Source organism: Equus przewalskii, chromosome 16 (genome assembly GCF_037783145.1).
Source record: "Equus przewalskii isolate Varuska chromosome 16, EquPr2, whole genome shotgun sequence".
Taxonomy (NCBI): domain Eukaryota; kingdom Metazoa; phylum Chordata; class Mammalia; order Perissodactyla; family Equidae; genus Equus; species Equus przewalskii.
The window spans coordinates 16,763,950-16,780,460 of record NC_091846.1 but is presented as its reverse complement, the minus strand read 5'-3'; the positions used below and the strand labels follow the sequence as shown (position 1 = coordinate 16,780,460).

Here is a 16,511-nt window from a genome sequence, read left to right as displayed (position 1 = left end):
TTCAAACAAGAACCAAAATATCTTGCATCTACATGACTGATGCCTGTAATAGGCTTTCTGTGTTGGTGGTCACCTCCCTCATGCAATGGATTTACCCTTATTCATTCTATTTTCTTTTCCTCTATTGTGACTTCTAAGTAGAGATCCTTTCAGCTTCCATTTGTCCTCTTGGTTGTAGTAATAGTGTTCTTTCTCCCAGAGGAAAATTCCTTGGTCATGGCTTTATTTCTGCTTCATATTTACTGCTCATATTGGACTTCAACCATCTCTATGACTAGTGCATTTGAGATTTGATATGTATTTGAGATTTGATGTGTATCTAATGCCCTAACTGTACATGACTCCTGAGTAAATCCCAATAAGCAGGCATTTCTTATCTTAGGTCCAGTATCCCAAATGCCTATTGTATGTTGTGGAGCCTTTCTTCATAAGCCTTTCTGTCTAGAGCTTTCTTCATAACTTTTTCTGTTTTATCCTATAGCTTATGGTCAGAAATGTCTATCAGTTTCCAAAGTGTGCTGAAAAATCCTAATGTAATTTCTTCTGGAAATCAGCCCTTTTAGATGGGCCATATCCTTATAATAAGCTCCTTCAAGCTGCTTCCTTGATCACATTACCCCTAGTGGTTGCCGAAGGACATTCTCCAACCTAAATAATTTCTTGGGATCAGGATAAGGTTACTCATCTGACTATGAAATTATTGATTCAGCTTATATATTCCTGCTGCTATGACCAAAATTGATCAAGTTATGATAAATTTCCCTTAGAAACTGACAATAAACTCTAAGATTACTCTTCTGTGTGCTTTCCAGATATTATAATTTAGACAGAGCCCTCAGCCCCAGACAATATCCTTGATATGTATCACAGATGAATTTGGTTAGACTTGAAGTCTAAAGTATGTATCTGAATGTTCCCATCTGAGATGGTATAGTGACTGTTGAATTGCAACTTACTTTACTTAACTCTCTAGTTTCTGATTTGGTATGATTTTATTTTGCATGACTTGTTACCAAGGCTTGTTTTTGATTAGTTGCTGTTAATTTTTTATTCAAATTTTATAATAGCACATCAACGGACTATGAGGTGAAATTTGTTTTGTTTTATTGTGTGTTTTTGACAGAATAAATGTTTTTAAGTGACATTGTTAATCATAAAGTTAAATAGTTAAGTAAAGCGACTCAGTGGTAGTTATTTAAAGGCTACTAAAATTACTGCTTTTTAATTTTAGTATGTTTTTCTTTTCTTTTTAAATATAAGCCACTAAAAAGGAATAAATAACATGTTTTGGCCTCAGTCATGCTTAAAAAATGTATTTATTTAAGAAGAAGGTAAAGATTTTGACAGTAAACCTTTCTCTGAACTTTGAGATTGAGGTTTTTTTCTATATAAGCACCAACAAAATAACCATTGAAATTTGTCAAAGTAAGAAAACCAATTTTAAAAAAATGTAGTTATTTCTGAATAAAATCATAAATCTAGATAAACTTAAGAATACATACTTGTTGAAGCAGGGATGTCTTTTGCCTCTACTGAGTCTCCAGTTCCTACTTAGAGCAAAGCATTGCACGTGGCTGGGACTAAGTAAATATTTATCGAATGGATGAATGTCACTACATCAAAAAATATTTCTTAGCCTCAAATATTAAAGTTCACTGAATGCATTGAATTCAATTAAGAAGCAAAACAAAGGAGGAGTTATTCATGATAAACGTACGTGCTTCCTATTTTCTATCCCATCAAACCAGCCCATACTAAGACATTTGCTGCTTACAGAGTAGTGCCAGGTACATTGCAAATGTTTTATAATAAAAACTTACTTAATAGTGTGGATTAATGTTTTGCAATATTTTTGTTTCTGTTCTTATTTCTACTACGATGGGCAACAGCAAAGACATTGAAAATAAGAACATGGGATTATAGACTCTTTGATAAAAGGATGAAAGGGATCCCTTGTAGTTATCCTTCCCTTTCAAAGTTACAATGTTTCCCTGCTGTTTACCAGGTTAAGGTCAAATATCTCAAACTGGTTTCATGGTGCATTCCATTCCCATTCATTTATTATATCACATAAAGAACTCTAGTTAGGTATGAAGAGAGCATTACAACTGTTCACCTCTATGCAATTCCCCTCTACTTCCAATTATTTGGGAGGTCACATTTCCTTACCCTGTGAGGCCGTGTTATTTCCTCTGGCCTAAGAAATGATAGTATAATTTAAATGTGTCACTTCTAGTTAGAAATATTTAAGAATCGGCATACGCTTATCCATACTCTTTTCATGCGGTCTGATAACCACTTACACTGCAAATGCCGGAACCTCTATCTCCCTGGAGAGAGGGTGTACGAAGCACTCTGACCAGGGAAACTTCTTTTTATATTCCTAGCTTTTACATATTTTTTGCTGTTGTTTGGGTCAATGTATCTTCCCCTAAGAAACTAAAGAAACAAGTGGATGTTTCCATTTATGCTGTTTTTTGAAGTTTATGGACGAAAAGAGTAAGATCTGCTTGATTTCTATTTCCAATATCTCTTCCCATTGCTGGTGGGATGCATGTAGAATTTTTTCATCATCTTTGATGTTAAAAATCTGCTTCCATTGTGAATTTTCTTAGATTTTTATTAATAATTCTTTCACTCATCAAGCACCTTTTCTTTTCTCCACCTCTTATGGACTTCTCTTTTGATTCGGTTCTGTTGTCTTCACATTTCACCTGTAATTTGTTTCATAGAATTAGTTTTCCTCCATTTTTTAAAATAATAATCAAAGCCTTTGCAAAATTATATATTTCCTGTGTGAATTTGAAGCATTTTGTTTGTAAAATTTCAATCCTCTTATGTACCTTTTTATGGTCTCATAGTATTTTTCATTTGTTCATTCAATAATTAAAAAACTCAATAATTACTTTAAAACATGGTGCTAGTTGAATGTGATATATTGGTGAAAACAACATGATTTATTTATTAAAACTTGAATTAGGAGTGGTTTCTGCAACATGCTCTTTGTAGGTAAAGTGAGTATTTTTACTTTGGTTGTCATAGATATTTATGTGATTTCTGTTTGAATACTTATTTTAGATCTGAAATTGAAAGGATGACTATGTGCCGTTCCCCAACAAATATTGCAGTATCTAGTATTACTGTATCTAGCCAGCACTGTTCAATAAGTCTCTCTCTAAGAAATAACCAAATCTGTATCTGTTCTTCCAGTATTCCAGGCATCAGACACCAGGACAGAGTTGCAAGTTCTAGAGATTGATTAGGATTAATGACTGTGTAAGTGGACGGGAAGAGGGAGCAGGAGTAGGCAATAAAAGCCTTCCAAAGGTAATGCAAGTTGAGCACCTGCACAAAGAGGAGAAGGAAGGTTTGGGTCGAACAAACCTCAGACTGTAGTGCAGCTCTGAGAAAGTCTCAGCCAATCCAGTGAAAACCGCAATGCAAAGATTGTCTTCCTGCCTGAGGCAGAAAGGCCAAACTCTAGAACCTTCTTCCAGCTCAGTCGTTGTCTGAGAGCTTCCCAGGAAGATCATAGTCCCTGCTCAAATGCTGTGATGAGTCCCAAAGGCACTGCAGCTAAAGACTGTCAGTTAACTCCACTCCTTCTGGCAGGTTCTCTCTCAAATGAAGATCTGAGTTGCACATTTACATGGCAGCCACAGTTCACCCCTTGAACCATGCAGATCTACTTCTCCATACAAGCAACCAACTCTTCCATGGTTCTTCCAGCTTCCTTCCTGAAGAAATACTTAGAAGAGAGAGGTCTGTGGGATTAACAATAGTCCTACTGCTTTAGTTAGTTTCAGGGCCATAACTGGTACTTAATCTCCCTCTTCCACTATCTTTTTCCATTATCTTAAACTGTTTCCTCTATAGGTCTTGGTGGCTTATCCAGTGGTGTGACCCAAACTCTCATTCCTGAGAGGTCGATATACTGGCAACCACACCCTTCTCAGGCCAGTGTTACTGTACTTATTCATTGAAAGTTGCATAGGGGTAAGAGAGTAACAAAGAACCACTGAAGTCCTACATACATTCCTCCCTTCTTATGTTTTGTAACATTAGTCTTAGCTCTTGCTGATCAGCATCAATTATCCCTGCCAGATGGTAACTTTTGTTCTAATCTGCTGTTTCCTGGACCCAAGAAGATTAAAATGATCAGGAGCAGCCACAGCTTGTAGATCAATGGAACACTTGCTGCCACTTTTAGGGAGTAGGACCTTTAACCCAGCAAAAGTCCAGGGATGGAAAAATGGAATTCTCAAATTCTCTTAGTTAGGTCACAGGGATAGATGGAAAGAAGAGCCATTATTGCATTCATCCTTGGTTCCTACACTCAGGTATTATTCCCAATGGGGACACAGTGCTGTACAGAGATTATTGATTCATGAGTATATTGCAACCTGGAGGATTGCTCCCAAAGCTTTCCAAATATTCCCTCCAAGCTGGCACTTGATCTATACTTTCAGCGAGCCATTCCTATTCTAACAGGCTGGCATCTTCTGGTTGGTGTTGCATATAATCATAGGCTCACTCCCACATACCCTTCACAGTGAAGTAGGTCCCCTGGTTAGATGATGTATTGTGTGAGATTCTATGCCTGTTTATCAGGCACTCAGTAAAACTCTGGATAGTGGTATTTGCATCTACAGTCATACCTGGAATATATTTCTCTTACTGTTTGAATGAACCACTGACCCTTCCAGTATGGAGAGGACATAATATAGTCAACTTGTCATTAAGTTTCTGGTTGGTCTCTTGAGGACTAGCACTGTATCAGAGGCTTAGCATTGTACATTCAGAGGTAAGAGTAACTAGAATGGGCTTAGGAATTCTATTCTGTTGAGCCCATGCATAGCCTCCAACTCTGTCACCAATGCTACTTCAATCATGCACCCGTTATACTAGTTGTAGGGTCACTGATGATGAAGGCTGGGTAACGTCAACTTATAAAATTATTTTTTCTACTTAGTAGTTTAGTGCCTCTACTATGGTAGATGCTTTGTGGTGGGCATAAATATGTGATATAAAAATATTCACACTTGGTGCCTACTTACATTACACCAACCAGATACCTCGACTTCAGATCTTCTTGTCTCTCATCTTCCAGTTCTTTTCCTTTTAGCCCTATGACCAGCTGTCCCTGTCCATGAGTCCATGTGTATTTTCACCTCAGGCCAATTCTCCTTCCGCACAAAGTGGTCAACACAAAATGAACCAGTTTCATTGCTTGAAGTCTCACTCATTGGGAAGATTTTCCTTCATTAATCTCTTCCAAGGCCAACCCTTGGTATGATTTTATGCCACCACCATCCATTTTCAGCTGTGTCCACATATCAAGCTGATTCATTTGTAAATCAATCTAGGCATCATTGCTTATCTTCAAGGAAAAACTGTTCACATGGGACTCTTCATATAACCACAGATGTGAGTTTATGTAACCATGGTGGATGATACGAGGGGCCTGGGCTCCTACTCATGCAGCTTAGTCGTGCATTCTGATGCTGCTTGGACTCCGTCACATATGTACAATTTCTATATGATGATGGACCACTGCCAGGTTTGTCCAACTTTATGACAGCATAGTCAAAGAGAACTCAGTTCAAAATGTGATTCAGTGTTATCTGGTGCCTCTTAGTTAAATGTTACATCTATACTAGGGCCCAGTAGCATGTCAGGATCTATTTCTTGAATAGTGCATACATTTCTGCTGTAGAAGGCATGTCCTTTCTTCAGAACCCTAAGGATCTCATGATGATTCTACTGGGGCTTCCATGACTCCATACTTCATCTTTTCTCCCATATGACCATTCTAATGTTAGAGGGACTGAGGGTTTGTATGGTCAAAGGGGCAGGCAGCGTGCATCACAGCTTGGACCTGCTTCTGGACGGCTTTCTTTTCCAGGTCCCACTCAAAACTGACAGTCTTTCATGCACCTGATATATGGGCTGAATAAGCCCATATTCCTATCATGGAATGTGTTACCTCCCAAACCCACAAAACCCAAGCAAATTTAGAAAATGTTGGGCTTTCTTCTCTTTTTCTTCCTTCATTTTTCAAGGTGGGGTGTGGGGGTAGATAATAAAAGATGCAAAATACAACAATTTGCTTTTCAGTTTGGGCAACATGTTCTCTTGGAATGCCACTAACAGACACCTAAAAACTTTACCAAATGGCAGTCCTGGAGTCTTCATAGTTTATTTCTCACTCTTTGGAGTACATGTGTCTTATTAAGGCTCCAAACATGTTGATCCTGCTCTATCAACATGATATCATTGGTGTAATGGATCAATGTGATGTTCTTTGGGCTCTTCAGACCAACAAGATCTCTTAAGACTATATTATGACAGAAGACAACACAGTTAACACATGTAGAGCAAATGAATATTGTCAATTTCAGGTTAAAGCAAATTATGTCTCTTTCCTGGTAGGGATAGAAAAGAACACATTCACTAAATCAACAGTTGCATGCCATGTGTCTGAGGCCCTAACTAATCTGCTCTAGTAGAGCCTTCTATAGTAGAATATTACATTAGATCACTATATTAGGATAGTCATTGATCTACCTGAGACTCACCAGCTTGGCAGGTTTAATCAGGGCTACTACTTGGTTGAGCTTGTGGGGTCTACAATCACTCTCAAAGACTCATCTAGTTTCTTTGGAGGCCAGGTTGGAAAACTAAATGGAGATATAGAAGGGACCTTTCCTCCTGCAAACTTTAGATCTTTAAGATGACCATAATCTCCACCATCTTCCACTAAATGTGATATCTTGGCTTGGATGGCGGGAAGAGTGATTCATCTTCAGAGATTTCCTCCTGGCATTCTCTACTATGATAGCTCTTAAAACACAGGCCAAAAACGTAAATGAAGGATTTACTGTAACCAAATGAGTGGCTTCTCAGGCCAAGTAGACTCAGGACTCCATTTACTGTCTGGCCCTCATATGCCTCCACTCTAACAGGAGTGCCATAATGATGCTTCAGATCTTCAGATATTAACTTAGACAATGTGTGCAATAATCCTTGAAATATCTGGGTTAGTTGGGGCTGGCTCTGTGGCCAAGTGGTTAAGTTTGCATGCTCTGCTTCATCAGCCCAGGGTTTCCCCAGTTTGGATCCTGGGTATGGACCTAGCACCTCTCATCAAGCCACATTGAGGTGGCATCCTACATAGCAGAACTAGAAGGACCTACAGCTAGAAAATACAACTATGTACTGGGGGGCTTTTGAGAGAATAAGAAAAAAAAAGATTGGCAACAGATGTTAGCTTAAGGCCAATCTTAATCAAAAGAGAGAAAGAAAGAAATATCTGGGTTAGTGATGCTCCAAGTGTTTTCTGGAGTCTGTGAAAGAAAACTCTGCTCATAATAATACAAAAGTGTTACTTGCCTAAAGGATGGGTGGATATCTGAACACAAGCTACTCTTACAAGGGAATATGACCCCAAATAGCCAAAGCAATCCTGAGAAAAGATAACAAAGTTGGGGGTATCACATTCCTTGATTTCAAAATATACTACAAAGCTATATTAATCAAAACAGCATGGTAATGGCACAAAAACAGACACAAAGATCAATGGAATAGAATAGAGAACCAAGGAATAAACTTACACATCTATGGATAGCTAATTTTCAACAAGGGAGCCAAGAACATACAATGGAGAATGGAAAGTCTCTTCAATAAATGTTATTGGCAAAACTGGACAGCCCACATGCAAAAGAAGGAAAGTAGACCATTATCTTACATCATGCACAAAAATCAACTGAAAAGGATTAAAGACTTGAATGTAAGACCTGCAACCATAAAACTCCTAGGAGAAAATGTAGGCAGTATACTCTTTGACATTGGTCTTAGGAGTACCTTTTTGAATACCATGTCTGACCAGGCAAGAGAAACAGAAAAAATAAACAAATGGGACTACATCAAACTAGAAAACTCCTGCACAGCAAAGAAAACCGTCAACAAAATGAAAAGACAACCTAACAGTTGGGAGAAGATATTTGCAAACCATATATCTGATAAGGGGATAATATCCAAAATATATAAAGAACTCATACAACTCAACAACAAAAAACCAAACAACCCTATTTGAAAAATAGGCAAAGGATCTGAACAGATATTTTTCCTAAGAAGATAATACAATGGCCAATGAGCATGTGAAAAGATGCCCAATATCACTAATTATTAGGGAGATGCAAATCAAAACTACAATGAGATATCATCTCATGCTCATCAGAATGGCTATAATTAAAAAGACAAGAAATAACAAGTGTTGGAGAGGTTGTAGAGAAAAGGGAACCCTCATACACTGCTGGCTGGAATGTAAACTGGTGCAGACACTATGGAAAACAGTCTGGAGATTACTCAAAAAATTAAGAATAAAAGTACCATATGATCCAGCTATACCACTTCTGGGTATTTATCCAAAGAACATGAAAACACTAATTCAAAAAAATATTTGCACCCCTATGTTCATTGCAGCACTATTCACAATAGCCAAGACTTGGGACCAATCTAAGTGCCCATCAATGAATGGATGGACAAAGAAGATGTGGTATACATATACAATGGGATGCTACTCAGCCATAAAAAAGATGAAATCTTGCCATTTGGGTCAACATGGATGGACTTTGAGGATATTATGCTAAGTGAAATAAGTCAGATGGAGAAAGCAAAGTACCGTATTATTTCAGTCACATCCAGAAGATAAAAATGACAACAACAATAAACAAACACATAGATATAGAGATTAGATTGGTTACGAGAAGTGGGGAGGAGGGAGGGTGAAAGGAGTAAGAAGGCACATGTGTACAGTGAAGGATGGTAAGTAATCTTCGGGTGGTGAACATGATGTAGTCTACACAGAAATCGAAATATAATGATGTACACCTGAAATCTATATAATGTTATAAACCACTGTTACCTCAATAAAAAATAAACTTTAAAAATATTTTTTAAAATATTAGAAAATTTAAAATAGCAAAATTAATATTTATTTAGCATACTCTAACTAAAAACATTGAAAATTTTAAAAAATGGAGAGAGTAATTGATGCTGACTAAGTAAACAAGAACATATGTTCTGCTTTCTGTCCTTTATGTACATGCATAGTAAACTTTCTGGAATGATATTAGCAATGGCTATTTCTGGGTAGTATTATTTCGTGTTATTCCTATGCACATTGCAAAAGTTTTGAATGTCTTATAGTCACAAAAAACAGTATTGTATCTAATGATTTCATTAAGAAATCGTTGCTTTTTGCATACCTGAAATTCCAGAAGACATTAAAGCCATATGATTAAAGCACCAGTCAAATAAGATCTTTTCTGCCCGTTACCTCTAGACCATTTTAATCTCCAAACACAGGACCCAGAAGGCACCTGGGATTGGGAGGAGAGGAGCGACACATAAAGGGAATAGAGAAAAGCTTACATGTGGCTCTTCCCAGTGCAGATTTACAACTAAAATAAGACCTGAAGAGAAGGAAGAGAGAGTTTAATTTTGATAAAATGTCTAGTCTTACCCTTTTTTTAGACATGGTATACAGTGACCAACACGAGACTGTTAAGAGAGTAAATGTTTGGAGGAGTTTTATTAACTGAAAGTGGCATGAATAGTCATGTGATCTACCTGAAACTTCAACCAAAGGGCATGGAAGAAATACCAGATTTGATCAGGCACTGGGATAAAAAGGATAAAGAGTTGACATTTTGCTATCACACTATGCAGTCCCACTCTTTTAGTGTGATATTAGATTTGTGGAAGAGTAAGAATCATGAATAAGCGTAGATGGTGTGATTTACAGAGAAAACAAGAAGACTATAGGAGAAACAAGTTTGGAGAAGAAAAAAGTGTACTTCTGAATATGTTAAGTTTGAGACATCCATAAGACATTTAAGTAAAGATATAATCTGTGTAGTTAATTGCATGGGTTTAGAGCTCAGAAAAGAGGACAATGGTGGAGATCTAAATTTGGAAGTCAATATGAATAGTATTGAAGTCAGGGTAAGCTCAGTTAGGACAAGAGTGAAGACTGAGAGAAGAGGACTTAGGACAAAGCACTGAAATCTTTCACATTTAGAGATCAAAGAGGAGAAGAACCTGACATAAGGTACTGAGCAGAGATATTCAAAGAGATGGTGGGAGAATGAGTAAAGCTGGATGTCACAGAAGTCAAAATAAGGGCAAGAAAATACTAATAAATATGTCAAATGTTGCTGAGAAGTCAGGAAGAGATTTGTAATGACAATATGAAGATCATTGGTGAAGCTAACAAGAGATGTGTAAGTGTAATGGTGGGATTAGGATTCATATTGAAGAAGGTTGAAGAGCAAGTGAGATGTGAGAAAAAGAAGAAAAAAACAATAGAATGTGCAGCCAACTTAAAAAGTTCACCTGTAAAGAGGAGTAGAGAGATATGGACAAAGCTAGAAAGGTATATGGGTTCATGAATTTTGTTTAAAGAAGAGAAATATTACAGCATGTTTGAATAATGATAGGAAGAATGAAGACGAGGAAGAGTTCAAGGAAACAAGAGAAAATACAGCTCTTCGACTCTGAGAGGACATAAGTTTGTAGATCCAAGTATGCATTTGGACAGATTTCTTTTTGACAGAAGGAATACTGATAAAAATATCATAATTAATTGAAAAAAGTAATCACAGTTTGTAAGGTCCAGTATATAGCCAAATGATTTGTTTTAAAAATTGTTTATAGTTATATTCCTTAAGGAAGGAGGTTGCATGTGGACTAAATTATAAGGAAGCCAATAATAATTAAATGAAAGAGCTAAGATGGATGTGCTCCTGAACTAGAAATCAAGAAATTTAAAATCTGTTTTTACATTTTGACTTCAACATTCTATGTCTATATTGAGTCATTTAGTATTTTCCGAGCATCTGCTATATGCCTAGTCTTGGGTTATTGATAGATACTTATTTTGGTTTATTTATGACTTACAGTCCCCATAAAGCAGAGCTATTAATCTCTTTAATTTATAGTTTAAAAAAATGAGGTAATGAAGCAATAAGTTACCTAAAGTCATAGGGCTAAAAAAGAGGGCAAGAGGGACTGAAATCTAGTTCCCCTTCTATGTTACTAAAATGTTGGAAAATATAAACATACCATAATCAGTAAAGTGTCTTGTATTTCTTACAAGTAAAGAATAAAGTCCCATTGTATGTTTAGGATAATTTTTAAAAATATGGTAATAGAGCTATCGTGCATATCTTGAAAATTTATGTAACTGGAGACAGGAGTAAAAAAAAGAAGTCATCTGCAAACACTCAGTATTTCTCACAAAATTTGCATTGATTCTTCTTTATTTTCCAGAGCCATCCTTCCTCCTAGTCACAGCCATCTGGTTTCTTTCTACATCTTGCTATCTCAGTAAGGCTAAAGGAACAAACTGATCTGCCGGGAGCAAATCAATTTCTCATTATCCTTAATGTGTGAAGATGAGACTACTGACAGTGATCACAGTCTTCGTCTACTGATATGGCTGAAAACTCGTGTTTACATAACAGAAAATGTTTTCAGATAGAAGAGAAGGAATGAGAATACATGGCTGTGGGATGCTGTGTCTTAATATGGAAACTAATTCCTCTCAACAAACAAACTTAACATTTCTCTTTGTATAGGGCTAATATGCCTCTTTCTGAGAATGTGGAAGGATTCGGAAGAGGTATGTATTTATCAAATTCTTCAGAGTACTTGAAAGAATCTGTCCGACAGAATTTAGAGGTAGGAAAATGAAAGCAAGGACAGCAAGGTGTCCAAAGACAAAGAGAAGAGCCTCACTCATCGTTCATTTCTTCTTTCCTTCCTTCATTCAGTACCCACTATGCCAGGCACTGTTCAGATACTGTTGCAAGAGTGGTGAATAGGAATAAATAAATTCCTATTCCCATAGAATATACATTCTAGTGGAGGAAGGCATAATAAAAATTAATAGAAAAATGAAAAGACTCCAGTAGTAAGTACCATGTGGAGAGTTAAAATAGGGTTCCGTGATCAAATATGACCAGGCAACTACATTATTTTGGTGGCTAAGAGAAGCTTCTCTGAGAAGGTGACATTTAAGTAGAGGATGTCCTTACAGGAATAACCCAGCTAATGCACAAATTAGTTAAAAGAGCATTTCAGGCAGAGGAAAGAACCAGTGCAAAATCATGAACAAATTTTGGAGCTTGGAATGATGGAGAAGATAAGTGAAGGTGCTTATAGCTTGCAGATAGTGAGTAAATGAGATGAGAAAGTTAGAAATGTTGGCATGGACCAGATCTCATGGGCTCTGTAGACCAGAAAGATGTCTACGTTTTTATTCTGTGTGCCTAACAAACCTATTGGAGAGTTGTAAGTGGGAGAAGAAAGTGATCTGATTTACCCTAGGAGATATATGGAGGACTTGTTTTGGAATATAATATTGGATACGTTATTGGAATAATATATTGGAAGCAGGGATTTAAGCAAAAAGAACCTGTAGTAGTCTTTCATACTTACTGTCATATAGTGGGGCTGTATATGAATTTTTATGTAAAAGTTTGTAAAAAGTTATGGTGCTAAAGAAAAAGAAAAGTCGAAAAATCACAATTCTGGTCTATATCAACATTATTAAAAGAATTATAAAAACACTGATCAGTCCACCCAGATATATCCTGCTGTGCATTCCAATAGGTATTTAGGTTGTTCTCTGCATCAGATACGTGAATATTTGCTAAGCTGGTCTACAGTACTCATACTTTTATTATTATTGCTCTTGAAGTCTCTAATTCACTGTACTTCTTAGATGCATTATAAATTTCCATTTGTTCCTTTCCCTGAGGCTGTTAATGTTTTTAGTGATATAATTTGAAGAATGTCAACTTTATTTCTATTCCTTTCTCTGCAGTACACACTGTATAGCCTCAGGAAATTGTGCCCAGCTGTAAAAAGGTGTAGGCTATTACATTTTTGTAATTCTCACTGAGACTCTTCTATTTTACAAGAATGCCTACAGAGAAATGTCTTTGTTTAACGCACATGGATACCTGCAGTCTTCAAAAACATAACAAAACTGGAAACTGCAGCCAGAAAAAATTTTTTGGGTATTGTTAAAGTTATATAATAATTGTAAGAGATGAAATATATTTTAGGGCTTTTCTTTTACATTTATCCTTGACAATTAGCAAACATTATAATAATAAGCCAACATTTACTGAAGGTTCACGATGTACCAGATACTGATTTTATAATCATTATCTTAATTTTCCCAACACCACTCTTCTAAGCACTACTCTAATCCCTACGTGCCAGTCATGTGCTGGATGCTTTAGGATATCGAGTTACTATATGAAGTTGTTAACTTTCATGAACTCATACTCTGTGAAATGGATAGAAAATTACATTACAGTATGCAAATATTCTAATAGCTCTCCACAGCAAGCAACTGGATTTGAGTTTAGTGTGTTCCATTGCTAGATGTGAATGTATGGAAAAATTTGGAAAAACAGAACAAATCTGAGAGAAGTTAATATGCGTGAGACTTTTTGGATTTGGACCGAGGGAGGACAGAAACAATTGTGCATAAATGCTTGTAGGAAAAATGCAACAGTACAGGGGGATGATGTAATGTGTGCTCACCACCCAGCCTTATGAGTTAGATGTGAGCCTTATGGAGAGGCATGGTATAGGCAGAAGGAAAAACCTCTGCATTAACAAGGGACTTGGGGAGACACAGGAACCAAGAAGGGAGGCTTTTGGGGTCAAATGATAAAGATAGCTGAACACAAAAAGGCTGTTAGTTGCTCCCAAGCTAAAGTTTGCTACTAAGAATTGGAGGAGACATCTCTTGAAGGACTCAATATGAGGCAGTGGAACTATCCCTGTTATACCTTTTTCCATCCTTTGTTAGAAAATTGGGGAAGTAAAGAAGGGAACACAATGATTCATACTTGACTTTATGGGGAAAGCAAGTTTTGTGGCTAGAAATGGTGGGAAATTTTCCCTTTTCTCCCTGTGGGAAGGGGCAAAAGAAAGGAAAGGGAAGGGATACTTTCCCCATCACAGTAGTTCTCCATCCTCTCCCAAGCCCGGTGAACACAGGGAGTTTCCAGTGAACCATTCATAGAGTCGGGGGATTTTTATGAAAAATCTACAGGTCCACTCTGGAACAGAGGGTGTATATAGGAGTGACAACTAATCCAAGCAGAGGATGGAGGTGAAAGAAGAAAAGTTGGTAATATTTAACTGGAGAATGTGATGTCTAAGCTGTCTTTAAACATGAGAAAATATCCAGGTGATGAAAGTAGAGGGCTTTTCTAGCAGTGAGAACAACTTGAGTAAAGCAGCAGAATTATCAGGGAGTTACTTTCCAAGAACTTATCATAATTCAGAACAGAAAAGAGGAGGATGAGTGACAAATTAGAGGCTGGCGAATGGAGAGCATTCACATCATGGCAGACCTGATGTGCTAGGCCAAAGATTTTGAATTTTATCATATAGAAAAGAGTCACTACAGACTTACTCCTTTGTGATTATTTCGGCAGAAGTTTTGAGAGTAGCTTGGAGTAGGAACTAGTAACCTGGGATCCAAAAACTGCTTCGAGGATTAAGGATGGTATTCATGGATATACGATTATTTTAAAATTGCAGGCAAAATGTCCGTGTAAGTGTGTGTGTACATTTTTATAGTAAAGTGTTCTTCACTCTCATCAGAGAAAGAGTTGTATGTTTCCAGTAAAGGTCAAGACCTACTGAGTTAAGGGAAATACATTGGGAGTCAAAGAGACTATTTAGGTGGCTATTACTCTACTAGAGGAAATAAACGATCAGGGCCTAAATTAAATAAGGGCCTAAATTAAACACATTTTGGAGAAGAGAGACTGGGGAGGAAGCAGATAAGGATATCAGTTTGACATGCTGAATTTGAGATTCCTGTGAGATCTGCAATTGGAATAAGCAATAAGTACTTGGATATATCCCTCTGGTGTCTTTTACAGAGAGCTGAATTGGGAAAATATGTTTGGATTCAGGAGAATGAATACACACTGCAATTGAATCCATGAAGTTGGGAATGCAAAACATAAGTGGTGTCAATTATCTGATATTTTATCCTGAGGTGCTTTGTTAACCAAATATATTGTTTGCTTTTGCTTCTTCCTTGACTGTTGGTCATATTCCACAGCTGCATTCTCTCCCTTCCTTTTCTTCTCTGCCTTGAAGATTCTGACTTTTGTTTTAGGTCTCAACTTAAACTTCTATCCTTTGTTGATGTTCCTTTCTCGCAAAGTAGATGAAGCCTAAAGAAAGTGAATTTTATTTTCTAGACTGCTTTGGGATTTATTTCTTAACTTCTTACTTTGACAGTGGCTTTAAGGTTCTCACTTGCTTTTACAGTTGACATGTGAAACTGAGCATGAACTTCTCTAAATACCTGTTCTTTAGAGGTGTGGGAGAGAGTATAGCTTCCCCAGAGAGCTAATCTGCAGAAAATTGTTTGCCACGTTTTTGAACATCTGTGAATATTTTGTGAGCATACATAATACAGATCCTTTATTTATTATTTTTGTTCATGATTGCACTCTGAGAACATTAAACTCTTACTAAGGATAAATTTAAACAAAGAGCGTGAAGAAAGCAAGCATATACATGTTTCCTTAGAATACTGAAACAAAAAGTTCCAAGAGAAAATAAATACAGATAACTTAGCAATTTGACAGTAATGACTTGGGAAAATATTTCAAAAATATAAAAATATATATAAACCTGATTTTTACCATCCTTTCATCTCTTGGTGGCAAAACTGGGTAGTTTTAAAACTGTTTGGCTGGGGCAATGACTTGAAGCATCAATCTTTAGATCCTGCTTTCCTCCCTTGAAACCATTTCCCACGCAGATCACATATAACAAAGACACTAGATAACCAATGACAAAGCTGATTAGAGATCTACCTAAGGGTGAGCAAACGACTTAGAAGATCTAGAATGTCTCTTTCCACCCCCAAGCCATTAGAAAAAATCACTTAGCCTTTTCTTCCTATTTCTTGTATTTCTTATTTGTCCTTTTCTTTATATTTTTTATATTTATATAGATGAGGGAGGTTCAGTATGTTTTCCTGTGAAGGGGAGTCCCCAGTATAATTTATAATAAAGAAAGGTGGTATTTTCACCTTTATTTTCAATCATGCTGAGTGGAAGAACTGATAAATACATTTTAAATTGTGAAGTATTGGGAATAGAAGAAGAGCTATGGTAACATAGCATAGGGAATCAGAAAAGAATATGGGTTATCTTCCTGTTTTATTTGATATTTGGAATTTTTAGTTTCTTCTGACTTTAGAGAAGATGATGAATGGTACATGGGATGTGGATTGATTCACCAGCTCCCCAAAAGGCTACACAATAGGACAGTTAACTCCTCCCATAGAGGCTTTGAAGTGGATTGCTGACTAAGGATAGGAAGAATGAATGTGTTATCTCCAAATTCAGGAAGCATTGGAGAGTGCGTCTTATAGACTATGCACAACTATA

General features: G+C 36.8%; 1 long non-coding RNA gene across 3 annotated transcripts in view; it reads left to right on the top strand.

The window, feature by feature from the left end:
* The window catches only part of LOC139076327 (uncharacterized), a 100,523-nt gene that overhangs the window by 63,054 nt on the left and 20,958 nt on the right, over positions 1 to 16,511 (top strand). Inside the window, exon 3 of one of the 3 annotated variants that reach the window (XR_011527788.1) lies at positions 11,335 to 11,686. The exons of 1 other annotated variant lie outside the window; for it this stretch is intronic. This is a non-coding gene — a long non-coding RNA (uncharacterized lncRNA). Of the gene's footprint in view, positions 1 to 11,334; positions 15,737 to 16,511 lie in introns of those variants that run through there. One more of the 3 variants, XR_011527787.1, reaches the window with a different exon arrangement.